The sequence below is a fragment of the Rhinatrema bivittatum genome, chromosome 4, assembly GCF_901001135.1.
Source record: "Rhinatrema bivittatum chromosome 4, aRhiBiv1.1, whole genome shotgun sequence".
In the NCBI taxonomy this organism is placed as follows: Eukaryota; Metazoa; Chordata; class Amphibia; order Gymnophiona; family Rhinatrematidae; genus Rhinatrema; species Rhinatrema bivittatum.
Genome location: NC_042618.1, coordinates 389689365 through 389709118, shown reverse-complemented (window position 1 = coordinate 389709118; position 19754 = coordinate 389689365).

Here is a 19754-nt window from a genome sequence, read left to right as displayed (position 1 = left end):
TGCTCCTCGCGTGTCGTGGCCCGGGCGGGGGGTGTCTTGGCCGTGCTTTGCTGGCGGGTGCTCCACGGTCTGCTTCGTGAACTGAGGCGGCGGGAGTGGAAAGGAAATGGACGGAAAAAATATTTTTAAAATGTATCCCGTTTGTACGGGCCTTCACGGTTAGTTATTTGATAAATTAGCAGTAAACCTGCCGAAATATTTGTGGTCAAATTTGTACTCACCTAGTTTTCCCTAGGACTCTTTCTCCCCTAAACCCATTCCGCACAGCCACATGCTCCTCTGCTTCCTCTCATTCCCCATCCTCAGCACTCTTTATTTGAGTCCCATTGCTTTTGTTTCTAACCCTGTTAAATCAACAACTGAATATAGACTGTTGGAAACTTATCACAGGCTATGTCACTTTTCAGAGATTTTTGGCTTTTACAGGAAACAACTAACGATATTCTATATGTTTGCCAGATTTCAGCCCTTAATTCCACCTAGAAATGCCCCAAAAGTTATGATGGATAGATAGACAGATGGACATTTTTTTAATTATGGGGGTAATTTTGTAATAGCCTACATAAGTCAGCAAATACATATATGTTACAGTAATTTTCAATGCAAACTAATACATGTATGTTTACTTTGAAAATTATTACACCCAAACTACCCACACACAATTACATCTGATAATTTATATGCTTGAAATTTTCAGGAAAATTTACATATATTTTTGAAAATTGAAAAGTAAGCATATAAGTCCAAACTGATGCCCAGTTCTGCCCCTGGGAATACCTCTGCTCAATCTGGATAAATGCACTGTTGCAACAGTTGGTGCTAGATGGCTTCACCCCGTTTGCCTCACCTTGTTCATGGCTCCTCCCGCTTACCTAGGAAAGATGGCTACCGTCGCGTCTACAAGCCGACCTCTCCGGCATCCCCGGAACAGCTATGGTGCAGCCTCCCACCATGCTCCTCCCAGGTACCTACTAGGGTGCGTGCGCATGTGTCACCCACGTCTTTATTCCAATCTTGGCGCGAACCTTGGGGGCATTCCCCCTTGCTGACGTTATACCATCCGGGTATATAACCTATTCTAATTTGCTAGATCATTGTTAGCAAGGACTCAAATCCATTCCTGTCTAGGGTACTCTGCCTCTTCCGTGCTGCTGCTGGAAGCTCTCTCTCTGCCCTTCGGGGTAACTGCTAACCTGGGTACCTGCTCCTCGGGGGCCCTCTGCTTTATTTCAGGTGCTTTACAGGGAACAGGTACTTGCTCCTCGAGGGCCTGCTCTCCCTGCCTCAGTGCCTGCACTTTCTTCTACAACCTGGTGGAATTGCATACCTACAGCAAACACCTAGTGAGTACTCTAACTCTCAGTTTATCTCATCCACAGTACTACCTTGCTGGGAAACCTGCTTCGGATACCAATGGGGTGAGAAGGGCTCCCTCTGCGGAGGTCCCTGAGACCTCTACTACCAGACTACCTCAGTACTACTACATCTAGTGGTACTCTTCATGCAGTACAATAAAGAACTAACTGTGTTTGTGCGTTCTGAGTCTAGCCTAGTACTGTGGCTCCTCACGGGGCTCCTCCCCATGGGCGTGATCATCTGCCACAGTACCCAAGGATCCACCCAAACACCACTTAACCATAACAGATTGCTAACTCCATGGAGCCATAACATCTGCCTCAGCTCACCACATTGCAGGCCATTCCTGGTCTGGCCCAGCAAATCTCCGAATAGCAGAATGTGCTGGAGAGTTTGACTGCTGCATTCAACCCTCTGCACACACAGATGAACTTACCTACCACCAGAGGTAAAGAAGCTACACCGTGTGAAGTGACGGTCAAGACCATTGTACCTCTATCTGCTCCTACCCACTTCTTGGGGGAACTTTGGAGATGCAGAGATTTCATTAACTAGTGCTGCATGCACTTTTCCCTGCAACCCAGCCATTTTCCCACAGCTTATGCCAAGACCACCTATATCTTGTCATATCTAGATGGACGAGCATTGTCTTGGGCCTCTTCGCTGTGGGAGCATGAAGATCCAATTCTTCATGACCTTGAAGGATTCCTTGAACTGTTTAAATCAGCTTTCAATGACCCTGCCCAGTATACCACTGCAGGATCTTCTTTGGTTCACCTGAAGCAAGGTAATAAACCATTAGCTGACTTTGTTATCGAATTCAAGACACTGGCATCTGAATTATCCTGGGACCCGAAATGCCTGAAGACCCTCTTCTTTGAAGGACCAAACTCTTGTCTGAAGGACGAGCTCACCACTCATGAGATGCCTGAGACCTTGGCTGAACTAGTGAAGTTGGAACAAGGATTGATCGCCGACTTCATGACAAGGTTCAAGAGACCAAGACTCCCAGAAAACCTTTTCAGGGTGAAGCTCGAGTTAAGTCCACACCCAGGCCTGTTCCCTCGGTCCCAGTTGCTGTTGAAGAAGAACCTATGCAACTAGGCCGCAGCCATCTGACATCCAAAGAGAGAAGAACATGGAAGAAATTGGAGCTGTGCATGTACTTGGACAAGCTGGCCATGCTGTTCAAACATGCCCTATATATCTGGGAAACTGGCAGACCTAAGTCCTGCGGGAGGACTCTTCTTTTCCTCCACTCTCTCTTCCTGTATCCTTGATCTGCGGAGCCTTAGAGTATCAGACTCTTGCCCTAGTGGACTCAGGGGCAAGAGGAAATTTCATTCTTCAAAGATTATTGGAACACCTATGGATCCCCACTACCACTATGAAGTCTCCACTACTTCTGTCGTCCATTCATGGAGAGCCTTTACCGGGTGAAGTAACCCAACTCACGAACCAGTATGTCTATGGACTGGTGCTCTCCATTCTGAAACTATCTCCTTATTTGTCTTAGAGAAGGCCATGCACCCTATAATACTGGGATTACCATAACTGCAGCATCATATGCCTCAATTCAATTGGGCTACACTGAAACTTTCACGTTGGGGTCCAGACTGCCATGGGAAATGCTTGATGGAGGTTGCTCCTATACCCTGCATGCCAACCACCCCAGTAATGCTAGGGTTGCTGACTCAATATGCATCATTCCAAGATGTCTTTTCAAAAGAAGCTGCGGACATACTATCACCTCACAGACCTTATGTCTGCGCTATTAATCTGAAGCCTAACACTGAACCACCCAAGGGATGGGTGTACTCCCTCTCCGTGGCAGAGAATAAAGCCATGTCCGAATATATTCAGGAAAACCTCCAAAAGGGCTTCATAAGACCCTCCAAGTCTCCTGCTGATGCAGGTTTCTTCTTTGTGGGGAAGAAGGACGGGACATCGTGTCCATGTATAGATTACAGGGGTCTCAATGATTGAATAAGTTCTTGGAGGAGAAGTCCATTACCTGCTATTAAGTTCATTTAGAGAATAGCCACTGCCATTAGCAATGGTAACATGGAATAGACTTAGTTTTTGGGTACTTGCCAGGTTCTTATGGCCTGGATTGGCCACTGTTGGAAACAGGAGGCTGGGCTTGATGGACCCTTGGTCTGACCCAGTATGGCATTTTCTTATGTTCTTATGTTCTTATGTTCTTAACAGTGAAAGATCGTTATCCCCTGCCTCTGATCTCAGATCTATTCAACAGACAACAGGAAGCCAAGATATTCTCCAAGCTTGGTCTGAAAGGAGTCTACAACTTACTTTGCATTTGTGCTGGCAATGAGTGGAAAACGGCCTTCAACATCTGGGATGGTCACTTTATATATTTAATGATGCCCTTCAGCCGGTGCAATGCCCCGGCTGTCTTTCAAAATGTAATGAACGACATTTTCCGGGACCTCCTCTATAAAAGTGTCATTATCTACCTAGATGACATCTTGATATTCTCTCAAGACATGATTACTCATTTTGAGGATGTCAAAAGAGTGCTGCAAAGACTCTATGAGAATCATCTATCTGCCAAGCTATCCAAGTGCAAATTCTACAAGGAATCAATGCCTTTCTTGGGCTACATCTTTTCTAACCAAGGCTTTCAAATGGCTCCACAGAAGTTGGAGAGCATTAAGAATTGGGTACAACCCACCGGTCTAAAGGCTCTCAGACGTTTCTTAGGTTGCACCAATTATTACAGGACTTTCATCAAGAACTACTCCTCACTTACAGTTCCGCTTACAGCTATGACAAAGAAAGGTGCCAATGTTGCAAATTGGTCTCTGGAGGCAATAGCTGCATTCCAGAAATTAAAAGATGCCTTTTCGAGCAAGCCGTGTCTCCGACACTGGATTTCACCAAGTCCTTCATCGTTGAGGTTGATGTCTCAGACATTGGCGTAGGGGGCCGTACTAAGCCAGGCCGGTGATTCGAAGGCTTTACAACCATGTTCATTCTTCTCCCATCACTTCTCTCCGGCAGAGAATTATAGAATAGGAGATAAAGAGCTCCTGGCTATAAAGCTGGCATTCGAAGAATGGCAGCCTTAGCTCGAAGGTGCACAACATCAAGTCACTGTCTTTACAGACCATAAGAATCTGGAGTACCTCCGCCACGCACAGCACCTAAATCATAGACAAGCGAGATGGTCTCTGTTTTTCAACAGATTCAACTTTGTGCTAAAATACCGCCCTGGAGATAAGAATATCAGAGCTGATGCCCTATCTCGATCATTCCTCTCAGAGGACATTCCAGAAGAATTGCAACACATCATTGACCCAGAAAGGGTTATTTTGGCAGCTACTCACTCAGTGCCTGCAGGAAAAACCATCGTACCCAGGAACCTCAGAAAGAAGTTGTTAGCATGGGCTCACGACTCTAAACTGGCAGGACACCCTGGCCAACGCAGAACTCTGTCTAAGCTACAAAACATTTATTGATGGCCCACCATGAAGGAAGACACATTCTCCAACGTTGCTTCCTGTGCAAACTGTGCAAGACAGAAGATGCCACACGGTCGTCCTTGGGGCCTTCTCCAACCCTTGCCAGTACCAGATGAACCATGGACACATATCACCACAGACTTTGTGGTAGACTTACCACCTTCAGGAGGAAACAACATGATTTGGGTAACTGTAGATTGGTTCTCAAAGATGGCTCACTTTGTGGCTCTCCCTGGCTTACCCACCGCCATGGAGCTTGCTAAGCTCTTCATCATGCACATCTTCCGCCTACATGGCATGCCTAAGCACATAGTCTCCGATCGAGGAGCCCAATTCACAGCTAAGTTCTGGAAGGCACTATGCAAGAAATTTGATATTTCTCTCGACTTCACCTCAGCATACCATCCACAATCTAACGGGCAAACAGAGAGAATGAACAGGACACTCAAGCAGTTCATTCGTGCCAACATGAACACTCGCCAGAATGATTGGCGTGAACTGTTGCCCTGGGCTGAATTCGCCATTAATTCTCATCCAGCAACATCCACTGTATCAACACCATTCGAAGTGGTTTACAGACGACTACCACTGCCACCACTGCCACTTCCATTATGAGTGTCGTCCCCGGCAGCTCAATCTACTGCCAAAGATATTCAACAACTTTGGACTCAGACAAAAGAGATGCTTCTTAAAGCAGGACTTCGAGCTAAGAAAGGATATGATGCTTATCACTGCAAAGCTCCAGATTTCCAGCCTGGTGACAAAGTCTGACTATCCATTAAGCACTTAAAACTTAAACTACCTTCAGCTCGCTTTGCTCCACACTTCGTTGGGCCATTTCCCATTCTCCGACGATTAGGCAATCTCACATATAGTCTGAAGCTACCATCTACATTGAAGATCCACAATGTGTTCCACGTCGCACTATTGAAGCCATTGATCCTTAGTGAGTTCTCCAACAAGACACCTGAAGCTACACCTATAGATGCAGAAGAAGACATCGAATACAAAGTAGACGCTATTCTCGATGTCAGAAAAAGAGGCAGAATATGGGAATACCTCCTATCTTGGGAGGGTTATGGACCTGAAGAAAACTCTTGGACTCCTTTGGCTAATGTACTGGATAAATAGATGCTACAGAACTTCCATAAATTGCATCCTCAGAAACCAAGACCTGATAGGAAACAGCGTGGACGCCCTTTGAAGGGGGGTACTGTTGCTTCCATTGGTGCTAAACAGCTTCGCCCTGTTTGCCTCATCTTGTTCACGGCTCCTCCTGCTTACCTAGGAAAGATGGCTACCACTGAGTCTACAAGCTGACCTCCCCGGCGTCCCCGGAACGGCTATGGTGCAGCCTCTCACCATTCTCCTTCCAGGTACCTACTAGGGTGCGCACGCACGTGTCACCCACATCTTTATTCCAACCTTGGCGCGAACCTTGGTGGCGTTCCCCCTTGCTGAGGTCACGCCATCCGGGTATATAACCTATTCTAATTTGCTAGCTCGTTGAGTTAGCAAGGACTCGAATCTGTTCCTGTTTACGCTACTCTGCCGCTTCCATGCTGCTGCTGGAAGCTCTCTCTCTCTCTGCCCTTTGGGGTATCTGCTAACCTGGGTACCCGCTCCTCGGGGGCCCTCTGCTTTATTTCAGGTGCCTTACAGGGAACAGGTACTCGTTCCTCGAGGGCCTGCTCTCTCTGCCTCGGTGACTGTACTTTCTTCTACAACCTGGTGGAATTGCATACCTACAGCAAACACCTAGTGAGTACTCTAACTCTCAGTCTATCTCATCCACAATACTACCTTGCTGGGAAACCTACTTCGAATACCAACAGGGTGAGAAGGGCTCTCTCTGCCGAGGTCCCTAAGACTGCTACTACCAGACTACCTCACTACTGCTACCTCTAGTGGTACTCTTTAAGCTGTACAATATAGAACTAACTGTGTTTGTGCATTCTGAGTCTAGCCTAGTACTGTGGCTCCTCACGGGACTCCTCCCCATGGGCATGGTCATCTACCACAGTACCCAAGGATACACCCAAACACCGCTTAACCATAACATGCGTATACAGGGCATAGCCATACAAGTTTACCAGCATATTAAGCAGACCATTCTACTGGGTAAAGCACTATTGAAAATTACCTTCTCTATATTTGGATCAGGATTGCTCAACTCTTGTCTGTGACAGCTGCAAACTAGTTGATTTTCAGAATATACTTAATGAATATGAATGAGAGAGATTTGCATGTACACTGCCTCAATTGTATACACATTTATTTATTTATTTTTAGCTTTTATATACCGACATTCATCTATCTCATCTCATTGCTTTCGGCAATTTTTAATCTATAAAGTGAATAAGAAATGCTGGTAAATAAATACCTATTTTTAGGGATATCCTGAAAACCTAACCCTTGAAGACAAGCTGACTACACTTGATACAGACATTTTAAAAAAAGTGACAGAGGCAGAGAACATCACAGACCTGCAGTCAGTGATATTTCTCAGTATCAGAACAAATAATCAGTTGTAAAGATGTTTAACATTATTTTGCACTAACATGGAATACAGTCAAGCAAGCAAAACAAACCAAAATAGGAAGAGAAGGGGTTCCTTCTAGCTCATTAGAATTGCATGTGGACATACTATAGTACAACTATGTTAAAGATCCCTGATTGGAATGAGCTCCTTATTGTTCTTAGTGTAATTTTATACTTAGGGGAGAATTTTCAAAATGTTCCATGTGTAAAAATTAGTATATATGTGCGTAAATATCATGTACTCAGATAATTGCTGTTTTAAACATCTAAAATATGTGCAGACTTTACGATTCACACATATATGAGCATATAAAAGGAGAGGTCAAGGGGCATTCCTGGGTGGGGCCAGCATTTGCACACATAAGTTGCTATTTTACAAGACATGTAAATTTTGTAACGAGTAATTTTACATCTGCAAATTATCTTGTGTACGAGATAACAAACGTATTTATTATATACTATTGGTTGGGTGCGAGGTCTGATTGAATTGGGGGGCATTGAGGCTGAAGAACTGGAGAAGGACTGGGGAACTGGTGGAGTAATTGTTAAAACTGGTAATTTCATTTATGCGGGCACAATATACAATTGTGTAAATTGGGATTTATGCGTGTAAATCCTACCTTATTTTCATGTGTAAAATATATGCGCATATCTTTTTAAAACAAGTAGGAAAAGTACACGTGTTCAATGCAGTGAGATGCTCACTTTCAATGCATTGCATGTATTCACATATAAGCAGATATAAATGAATTGAGATGCCTGTATTTTATAATATACACATATGTGATACATGTGGTTTATAAAATAGTATTGTAAAGCCATGCATGGCCACATAAAAGCATATATGCTGCCAAGCCCATGTAACCCTTACCTGGGGTATTTTGTCCCAAGGGCACGCAATCGTATTTATAATCTTCAAGGTTTCTCCCGCTAGCTGACTTCTTCCTAAGCTTGACTCTTGATCCGTGGTGGGGGGGGGGGGGGGGGGGGGGGATTCTTTCTATGGGAGGAGATTCTTGTCTATGGCCCAGATAATGGTGTGTGATCTTGTGTGTGACATCCCTGGGAGGGAGATGCTATGAAAGATTAAGCAGGACCAGGAACTGGGGGTTAAATATTAATTTACTGATTAGTTTAAGGCAAAATAAAGTCCATCTTTAAATACTTGTTCAGTTAGTGTTCACTCTGGGTAGGTGTCCTTTTATTTCAGCAAACTGGTTGAGTTTCCTATGGTGGTGTAAATGTCCACTCAAAGCTCTCCCAGCAGCTTAACCTGGGTTCCTAGATCAGGGCTCCCCTCCTAGAATATCAACAATCCTATCTTACATCCAACATTTTCCCTAAAACCAAGCCCTATATCCTGGTCCCATGCTGTTGAAGATCCAGATGGGGTCTCCTTGATCTTACTCGATTTATTTAGATCTTCTGAAAGGTGACTCCTCAGGTAGAAAAGTCTGAGGGTGGGAACCTGCTGAGCCAGCCAAGTTCCCAGTGAAGAAGGGTGGCCGAAAAACCTCCTCACAACAAAAGAGTTATACTTTCTTCTACAAAACCTTTCTAGACTGGACTTCTGCTGCCAAAGGTGCTTGCTACATTCATGGGGAGAATGGGCTCACTGGTCTTCAGCCTCTGAATCCAGCTAGCGAGGATGACCTTCATCAAAGGAACAGAGTAAAATGAAGTCCCTTCTGTAGTAGAGTTCTTCCAGCCTTCACGCACCTCACACAGCCAAGCCTGTCACATTTGCTTGCCTCATTCAGGGAGTGAATGGGTTCACTGGTCTTCAGTCAAGGAGTGAAAGTTCCAAAAGAATTCAGGCCAAAAAGATATCCTTACTTTAACTAAATGCCTAGAATCCACTGGCAGATTGTGCACAGTGAATCCCCTTCCAAAAAGGGACACTGGTGAGGCAGGAAGACCTCACCAGGGAGGGGAAAAAACTACATCTTGTCTCTCTGGTATCTGCTCTGTACTGACTCTAGTCACATCTTAAAAATCACAAAATGGCTGGTTATAAATGGCATGAGCAACCAATCCCAACTCTCCAAGGAGGGAGGAGGACAAAAGGGGATGGATAGCTCAAGATGTTTTACAAAAGAGAAATGGAACTAAGGCATATAGTGATGGACTCGGGGGTCTGGTCACATGCAATTGTTTGAAAGTTATTTTCCCTGTGTTATTTCAAAAAGGTTTGGAGGCTTTCATTCTGTAATAGATTTGTATATAGCAGTTCTATATCTGCTAGGGAGCAATAGAAAGAAGTCATCCAAGAAGGACAAATGACCTCACTGACTCTTAAATACCACTAGGTGGACCACAGAACTGTTGGTCCTTTCCATAGTCCAGTTCTATAGCCAGTACCAGTGTTAGATGGTCTTTGCTAACAGCAGTGCTGAGAAGCAATAGTGTAGTCAGTACAGACTTTTCATATAGTCTGGAGAGACCTGGCAATTTCTAAAATATGCTTGGAAACCCAAAACCTCTGTCTGATGAGCTACATGAGATGTAGCAAGATGGAAAGCTAAGGACTCATAACCAGCAGTACATCTGCAGAACCCAGTTATACTCAAAGGCCTGAGAAGATTTATCCATGCTTTTAGAATGTGGATCAATACAAATCTATAAACTTGGATGAGACGATGGTGCAAGGAAGAGGGATTCAGTTTTGTTAGGAACTGGGGAACCTTTTGGGGAAGGGGGAGTCTCTTCCGAAGGGATGGGCTCCACCTTAACCAGGGTGGAACCAGACTGCTGGCGCTAACCTTTAAAAAGGAGATAGAGCAGCTTTTAAACTAGAACAAAGGGGAAAGCCGACAGTCGCTCAGCAGCGCATGGTTCGGAGAGAGGTATCTTTAAAGGATACTAATGATGCATTAGAAGTAGGGCATCCCAACAGTGAGGTTCCAATAATTAGAAAAGTAGTCCAAGTGCCTGTAACTAAAAACTCACCTGACCTAAAAAATTCTAACTTATCCCTTTCAATTAAAAAGCAGAATAAAAATACAAACAAAAAACAAACTTTGAAATGTTTGTATGCTAATGCCAGAAGTCTAAGAAGTAAGATGGGAGAATTAGAATGTATAGCAGTAAATGATGACATAGACTTAATTGGCATCTCAGAGACATGGTGGAAAGAGGATAACCAATGGGACAGTGCTATACCGGGGTACAAATTATATTGCAATGACAGAGAGGAGCAGTCGGGAGGAGGTGTGGCGCTTTATGTCCGGGATGGCATAGAGTCCAACAGGATAAACATTCTGCATGAGACTAAATACAAAATTGAATCTTTATGGGTAGAAATCCCTTGTGTGTCAGGGAAGACTACAGTGATAGGGGTATACTACCGTCCACCTGGTCAAGATGGTGAGATGGACAGTGAAATGCTAAGAGAAATTAGGGAAGCTAACCAAATTGGTAGTGCAGTAATAATGGGAGACTTCAATTACCCCAATATAGACTGGGTAAATGTATCATCGGGTCACGCTAGAGAGATAATGTTCCTGGATGGAATAAATGATAGCTTTATGGAGCAATTGGTTCAGGAACCGACGAGAGAGGGAGCAATTTTAGATCTAATTCTCAGTGGAGCACAGGACTTGGTGAGAGAGGTAATGGTGGTGGGGCCGCTTGGCAATAGTGATCATAATATGATCAAATTTGATTTAATGACTGGAAAAGGAACAGTGTGCAAATCCAAGGCTCTCGTGCTAAACTTTCAAAAGGGAAACTTTGATAAAATGAGAAAAATTGTTAGAAAAAAACTGAAAGGAGCAGCTACAAAAGTAAAAAATGTCCAAGAGGCGTGGTCATTGTTAAAAATACCATTCTAGAAGCACAGTCCAGATGTATTCCACACATGAAGAAAGGTGGAGAGAAGGCAAAACGATTACCGGCATGGTTAAAAGGGGAGGTGAAAGAAGCTATTTTAGCAAAAAGATCTTCATTCAAAAATTGGAAGAAGGAGCCAACAGAAGAAAATAGGATAAAGCATAAACATTGGCAAGTTAAATGTAAGACATTGATAAGACAGGCTAAGAGAGAATTTGAAAAGAAGTTGGCTGTAGAGGCAAAAACTCACAGTAAAAACTTTTTTAAATATATCTGAAGCAGAAGCCTGTGAGGGAGTCAGTTGGACCGTTAGATGATCAAGGGGTTAAAGGGGCACTTAGAGAAGATAAGGCCATAGTGGAAAGATTAAATGATTTCTTTGCTTCGGTGTTTACTGAAGAGGATGTTGGGGAGGTACCCGTAATGGAGAAGGTTTTCATGGGTAATGATTCAGATGGACTGAATCAAATCACGGTGAACCTAGAAGATGTGGTAGGCCTGATTGACAAACTGAAGAGTAGTAAATCACCTGGACTGGATGGTATACACCCCAGAGTTCTGAAGGAACTAAAAAATGAAATTTCAGACCTATTAGTAAAAATTTGTAACTTATCATTAAAATCATCCATTGTACCTGAAGACTGGAGGATAGCAAATGAAACCCCAATATTTAAAAAGGGCTCCAGGGGCGATCCTGGAAACTACAGACCGGTTAGCCTGACTTCAGTGCCAGGAAAAATAGTGGAAAGTGTTCTAAACATCAAAATCACAGAACATATAGAAAGACATGGTTTAATGGAACAAAGTCAGCATGGCTTTACCCAGGGCAAGTCTTGCCTCACAAATCTGCTTCACTTTTTTGAAGGAGTTAATAAACATGTGGATAAAGGTGAACCGGTAGATATAGTATACTTGGATTTTCAGAAGGCATTTGACAAAGTTCCTCATGAGAGGCTTCTAGGAAAAGTAAAAAGTAATGGGATAGGTGGCGATGTCCTTTCGTGGATTGCAAACTGGCTAAAAGACAGGAAACAGAGAGTAGGATTAAATGGGCAATTTTCTCAGTGGAAGGGAGTGGACAGTGGATGCCTCAGGGATCTGTATTGGGACCCTTACTGTTCAATCTACCTTATAAATGGCTTGTGACCGACGGCCCGCAAATGCGCAGTAGAGACCAGCTCTACCACGCATGTGCGGGCGAGCACGTCGCTCTGAGGCAGCTTCAGAAAGAAAAAAAAATGGCGGCGTCCAGTGGCAGCAGCGGCGGTACCGGCAGCGGGCGGCGACGGCGGTAGCGGGCGACGGCGGTAGCTAGCGGCGGCGGTGGCGACGGCGGTAGCGGGCGGCGACGGCGGTAGCGGGCGGTAGCGAGGGAGGGAGAAGAGAGAGAGAGGGAGGGACGGACTGAGTGGGAGGGAGGGACGGAGAGAGAGAGTGGGAGGGAGGGATTGAGTGAGGGGGAGGGATTGAGTGAGGGGGAGGGACTGAGTGAGAGGGAGGGAGTGGGACTGAGTGAGAGGGAGAGGGGGGACTGAGGGAGGGGAGTGGGACTGGGAGAGAGAGGGAGGGAGTGGGACTGAGGGAGAGTGAGTGGGACTGAGTGAGTGAGAGGGAGGGGGGAGGGAGTGACTGAGTGGGAGGGAGGGATTGAGTGAGGGGGAGGGACTGAGGGAGGGAGTGGGACTGAGGGAGAGGACGGAGGGAGTGGGGACTGAGTGAGAGTGAGTGGGACTGAGTGAGTGAGAGGGAGGGAGAGAGGGGGGGAGGGAGTGAGTGAGACTGAGTGGGAGGGAGGGACTGAGTGATAGGAGAGGGAGGGTGGGGAGGAGTGGGTGAGGGAGGGGGTGGTGAAGAGGGAGGGGAGAGAGAAAGAGGGGGAGGTGAGAGACAGAGGGATGTAGCCCGTTTTAACGGGCTTAACGGCTTGTATATTTATAAATGATCTGGAAAGAAATATGACGAGTGAGATAATCAAATTTGCAGATGACACAAAATTGTTCAGAGTAGTTAAATCACAAGCAGATTGTGATAAATTGCAGGAAGACCTTGTGAGACTGGAAAATTGGGCATCCAAATGGCAGATGAAATTTAATGTGGATAAGTGCAAGGTGATGCATATAGGGAAAAATAACCCATGCTATAATTACACAATGTTGGGTTCCATATTAGGTGCTACAACCCAAGAAAGAGATCTAGGTGTCATAGTGGACAACACATTGAAATCGTCGGTGCAGTGTGCTGCGGCAGTCAAAAAAGCAAACAGAATGTGGGAATTATTAGAAAAGGAATGATGAATAAAACGGAAAATGTCATAATGCCTCTGTATCGCTCCATGGTGAGACCACACCTTGAATACTGTGTACAATTCTGGTCGCTGCATCTCAAAAAATATAATTGCGATGGAGAAGGTACAGAGAAGGGCTACCAAAATGATAAAGGGAATGGAACAACTCCCCTATGAGGAAAGACTAAAGAGGTTAGGACTTTTCAGCTTGGAGAAGAGACGACTGAGGGGGGATATGATAGAGGTGTTTAAAATCATGAGAGGTCTAGAACGGGTAGATGTGAATCGGTTATTTACTCTTTCGGATAGTAGAAAGACTAGGGGGCACTCCATGAAGTTAGCATGGGGCACATTTAAAACTAATCGGAGAAAGTTCTTTTTTACTCAACACACAATTAAACTCTGGAATTTGTTGCCAGAGAATGTGGTTCGTGCAGTTAGTATAGCTGTGTTTAAAAAAGGATTGGATAAGTTCTTGGAGGAGAAGTCCATTACCTGCTATTAAGTTCATTTAGAGAATAGCCACTGCCATTAGCAATGGTAACATGGAATAGACTTAGTTTTTGGGTACTTGCCAGGTTCTTGTGGCCTGGATTGGCCACTGTTGGAAACAGGATGCTGGGCTTGATGGACCCTTGGTCTGACCCAGTATGGCATTTTCTTATGTTCTTATGTTCTTAACTTGGATCTACATTCTCACTCTTTTATTTCCTTTTTCTTTAATTAAGAGGGACTGCACAATGGCTTCTAGATAGGGAAAACCATGACATATAGATAATCCCGTTACCGTATTTTGGTCCCTGCTTTTCCCTTTATTATATTAGAGTCTTTAAACTTTACTGTCTCTCCAGAAAAACGAATCTCTATGGCCCTCTGACAGATATTTAAATATAAATCCATCACACAATCCCTATTTTATATGGTCTAAGATATAAATATAATTTTGTCAAAAACAAGGAGGATAACTTTAAAAGAAAAGTACAGATGTCCATATTCACATATGTATGGGCTTGCATACACATGCACAATAATTTGTAATGAGTTTGCGTATATGCGTGCAAAATATAAAATACACGTGTAACCTTTAGTGGGGTGTTTTAAGACCTTAGGGCACACAATCTTATTTATATTTTCTGGGTCTGCTCCTGCTTACCATTCACTCCCATGCTGACTCTTAATCCCTGGGAGGGACTCTTTTTATGGGGGAGAAGCTCTCATTTATGGCCCAGATGATGAAAGAAGGTCACTAGTGTGTGTGCTGTAGTTTAAATGCTTCTCATGAGGTGAGAGGCTGTATCGATAATTAGACAAGACCAGGTCTGGGAGTTAAAATAAAGTTTATTAATTCTTAAAATTAAATTAAAGTCCATTTGTCCAAATTGATGAGCGTATATCTGCTTGTAGTTACAGAGTTTTTCTATTTAGGTAGGTGTACTTATTACAGACCTTTGGGTAGAGCCCATGGTGATTCTAAATTCGCATAGTCTCCCAGACGCAATCCTGTGGAATCCTAGTGAGAGAGTTCCCTTTTTTTTTTTTTTTAAATTGGTATTTTATTAACTTTATATCATAGATTACATAGCATGACCAAGACTCAATATCATATTGTATATATATAACACAATACATCAAACATAAACAAAAGTCCAAGTGAGTAGTATGATATCCACTGATCAACATATCAGCATAAAACATGGATATAGCACATAACAGAAATGCAAAAGTGTGTGTTAAATCATTATGTATATTAAGGCAGTAAATTAAAGCATTAGATGTATTGCGAACAGTCAATGGTACAAACATCTCTTATTAAACCGGTAATTATCAAACAGGCGTCTGTGTTTTTTACTATTATTTGGGTACAAGTCTTATGTCTTAATGTAGCCTTCCCTTTCTTTCCTTCCAACCCAAGTCCCCCCTTATGCCCCCCCCCCCCCCGGCAGTCTGTCTGCTCAAAAATCCTATCTTTAGAGATCTTCTTTCCTGTGGACACCCAGCCTGTCCTGATTGCTTAGGTGTAAATCACGATGGGTTCTCCTTTTCCTTCCTTTGATTCAGTTATTCATTTTCCTTAGCTGATACTGCAAGTGATTTCTCTGGTGGAAAAATCTGGGGACGAGATTATTCACAGCACTGAAATCCCAGTGAGGAAGGGGCATCTAAAAAAACCTCCCCATTACTCTTAAGTTCCAAAAAATACTTTGTCTTAATCAAGATATCTTCTCTGCCCTCACTGTCTCCCACAGCAGGCTCCATCACTGGTGCTTGTCTACCTAGTGAGTGAAGTAGGCTCACAGATCTTTAGTCCCCTGAAGAGATCCCCTTCATCCCAAAGGGAATCAGGCATAAAAGTCTATCTCACTGTAAATTATAAGAATGACCCTCTGGTAGGGAGTGCACAATGAGCTATCTCATCTAAAAGAAAACTCCTTTGGGCAGGGCTGGGAGGCCCTTCCAGAGTGTGGAAAAAATACATGTTTACTTTGCAGCTGCTCTCTCTAACTGAACTCCTCAAGTCTTAAAATGGCTGGCTAAATAGCACTGCGTCATCCAATCCAACACTTTCTGGTGGGAGGGCCTGAAGGAATGGATGGCTCCTACCATGGCATCTAGTGGTCAGACCTAATAGGGGTGCCACACACATAGATCTACGTGTACTTTGAGCACATGATGTGCATTTATGTATGAATCATATATTTGCATGTTTTTCCGTGATGTGCCAGTTCCAGTTCTTCCAGAATGGGCTCATTCTGCGATGCTTCCACTAGCACAGCAAACAAATTTCATAGATAAAGAAATGTAGTCTGCTTCCCAATTAATCATAGCACAGCACAGGGAGATCAAGGGCACACATGAAATGGCCCTTTCTACTACTGCACATCTTACAATAGAGAAGAGGTGTCATATAGAAGTACGAGTAGGAGCTCCATTCATCTGAAGCTGGTTACAGCTTTAATAAATCTCTTCACTGTCTCACAATTTTCAGAAGTAATGAAAAAGAAAAGCTATCCTTCAAACCCCACAGAGATGATGGACTATCTGCATTACTACAGGTGTCTGAAGTATCTATAACTGTAATCTTAACCTTTTCTATGCTTGCATTGGCAATCATCCCATTTAGTGCACAGTTTTCTTCCTAGGGGTGTGCATTCACTTCCTACGTATTGGTAATCCGCAACATATAGGGCCATATTCGTTGTATTCATGGGGAATCGAAAAGTATCGAGATTCTCCACGAATACAACGAATCTTCGCTGAATTATTCGGCCGTCTAAAGGAGCAAATTTAAACAAACCCCCCACCCTCCTGAACCCCCCAAGACTTACCAAAACTCCCTGGTGGTCCAGCGGGGGGTCCAGGAGCCATCTCCTGCACTCACGCCCTCGGCTGCCGGTATTCAAAATGGCGCCGATAGCCTTTGACCTTACTATGTCACAGGGGCTACTGGTGCCATTGGTCGGCCCCTGTCACATGTTAAGAGCAAATGGATGGCCAGGGTCAACTTGAGCTCCTACCATGTGACAGGGGCTGACCAATGGCACCGGTAGCCCCTGTGACATAGTAAGGGCATAGGCTATTGGTGCCATTTTGATTACTGGCAGCCGATGGCCCGAGTGCAGGAGATCGCTCCCAGTCCCCCACTGGACCACCAGGGACTTTTGGCAAGTCTTGTGGGACCCTCCTGACCCCCACAAGACTTGCCAAAAGTCCCTGGTGGTCCAGCGGGGGTCCGGGAGCAACCTCCTGCACGCAGGCTGTCAGCTGCCAGTATTCAAAATGGCGCCAATAGCCTTTGCCCTCACTGTCACAGGGGCTACATTGGCCCCTGTGACATAGTGAGGGCAAAGGCTATCTGACCAGAGAAATCAGATCTTCCAGAGGTGCAGGGATCTCTTGAGCGGCCAGCTCATCTTTGAGGACAGGTGACAATCCCGCGAGGTACAGTGTCCCTAGGCAGTCCTCCTGCCATCCCAACTCTGTGGCTAGAGTTCTGAGCTCCACCATATATTCGGCGAGCAAGTGTGAACCTTGACAGAGTTGGAGTAGGTGGTGGCCAGCGACTGCCTGTCAGCCTGGGTCCTCGAAGGTGCATCGGAACACGGAGATAAACTGAGGGAGCTGTCTTTGAATTGCGTCGGAATGCTCCCAGAGCAGGGAAGTCCATGCCAGGGCCTTCCCTTCAAGACGTGAGAGGATGAACGTGATTTTTGTCACCTAATCCAGGAAAAGCGAAGGTTTGCAGTGAGAACTGCATGTAGCATTGATTAATAAAACCTCAACAGAGACTAGGATTCCCATTGAAATGGGGTGGAGCTGGGAGGGCCAGCGGTGCCCGTGAGGACAAGGTGTGGGCAAGAGACCCTGGGTTGGCCATGGCAGATTCCTCCAATTGAGAATGTATCTTTTCCATGGAGGAGGCCAATGCTTCCATGATTTGTTGTTGTTCTTGGACATGAGTGACCAGACCAGGGATGACTGCAAGGCAGGAGACTCCACTGAGTCCATGGCCTTGGCAACCTGTAGCACTGGAGGTGGACCCTTGGCCTGGTGCAGGATTGGTACAGCCCTCTGGTCAGACCCAGAGAGCGCCTGCCACCAGGAGGCGGAGCACACGAGGAGACAGAGGCTAGCTGGAGCTTCACCAATAACAGTCTGGGGTTTCCGCAGGTTGAGCCCTTGGGTACCCGGACCGCCTGGACTTAGGTGGGCCTCAGGTGGTCTCCTGGAAAGATAGCAGAGGGGTGTGCCCACCATGAGCAAGGGTGTGTGGCTGATGCAGAGAGGATGGACCAGACCCGAGCTGGAGACTCCGGAGACCTCAGGGAGGCAGCAGTTCAGGAAGGCTCTCCGGGTGAGACAGGCAGTGCCTGTGGGTCTAGTCGAACAAAGGCCGCAGAAAGAGTCTAAGCAGGTTGGTCTGGTAGTCACAGAAGGCCAAAAGAGAGTGTCCAAGTGAAGCGCAAGGGACAAAGGCAGAGTATCTGTCCAGAAGTGGTCAGCCTAGCAAGGGTCAGTTCCAAGGACAATCCAAGCATAGTCAAGGCAAGCGAGGGTCAATTCCAGGTGGCAGTCATCATGGTCAGGCAGGCAGAGGTCAGTTCTAGGCAGTGGTCAATCGTGGTCAGAAGACAAGCAAAGGTCAGGTCCAGGCAGTGGTCAGTCATAGTCAGGCAAGCAGAGGTCAGAAACGAGAATCAGTCTGAAGGGTACTCCAGGGAACATGGAGCAGGAACAAGACAGACGCTGGAAGACATGGAGGACCACGGGGACACAGGAACACGGAGACACTGGAACACAGGAACACTGGAACACGAGGACACTGAAACAAGCAGGAACACTGGAACAAGCAGGATCAGGCACAGGAACAAGGAACAGGCAAACTAGAAACACTGAGGTGTCGACCTGAATGCCAAGGCGAGGTCCTGGGGATAGGGCCTCGGTTTAAATAGGGTTTAGAAGTGATGTCATCAGGAGGCGTCCAAGATGGGTTTCTCACGCTAGGCCCTTTAAAAGGAGAGTCATCGGCCGTGCGTACGGCTAGGGGCAGGGCCGAGGAGATGGAGGATGCAGAGCCCCTACAGGAGCTCCGCTGAGAGGCCTGTGGCATAGGCGAAGATGAGGACACATGAGGAGAGCATCTGGGATGTCGGGAGCTGGTGGCTGCGGCAAGACCAGAACTAGTGGAGGGCAGTGCGAGGTAAGCAGGCCCAGTCACGGCACCAACGTGGCCAGGACGTGCAACAAAAAGATCCTCATTCAAAAATTGGAAAAAGGATCCTTCAGAAGAAAATAGGATAAAGCATAAGCATTGGCAAGTTAAATGTAAGACATTGATAAGACAGGCTAAGAGAGAATTTGAAAAGAAGTTGGCTGTAGAGGCAAAATCTCATAATAAAAATTTTTAAAAATATACCCAAAGCAGAAAGTCTGTGAGGGAGTCAGTTGGAGTGTTAGATAACTGAGGGATTAAAGGGGTACTTAGGGAAGATAAGGCCATCATGGAAAGACTAAACAAATTCTTTGTTTCAGTGTTTACTGAAGAGGATGTTGGGGAGATACCCATTCTGGAGATGGTTTTCAAGGGTGACGATTCAGATAAACTGAAACAAATCACGGTGAACATGGAAGATATGGTAGGCCAGATTGACAAACTGAAGAGTAGTAAATCACCAGAACAGGATGGAATACACTGCAGGGTTCTGAAAGAACTAAAAATGAAATTTCAGACCTAATAATAAAAAACTTGTAACCTATCA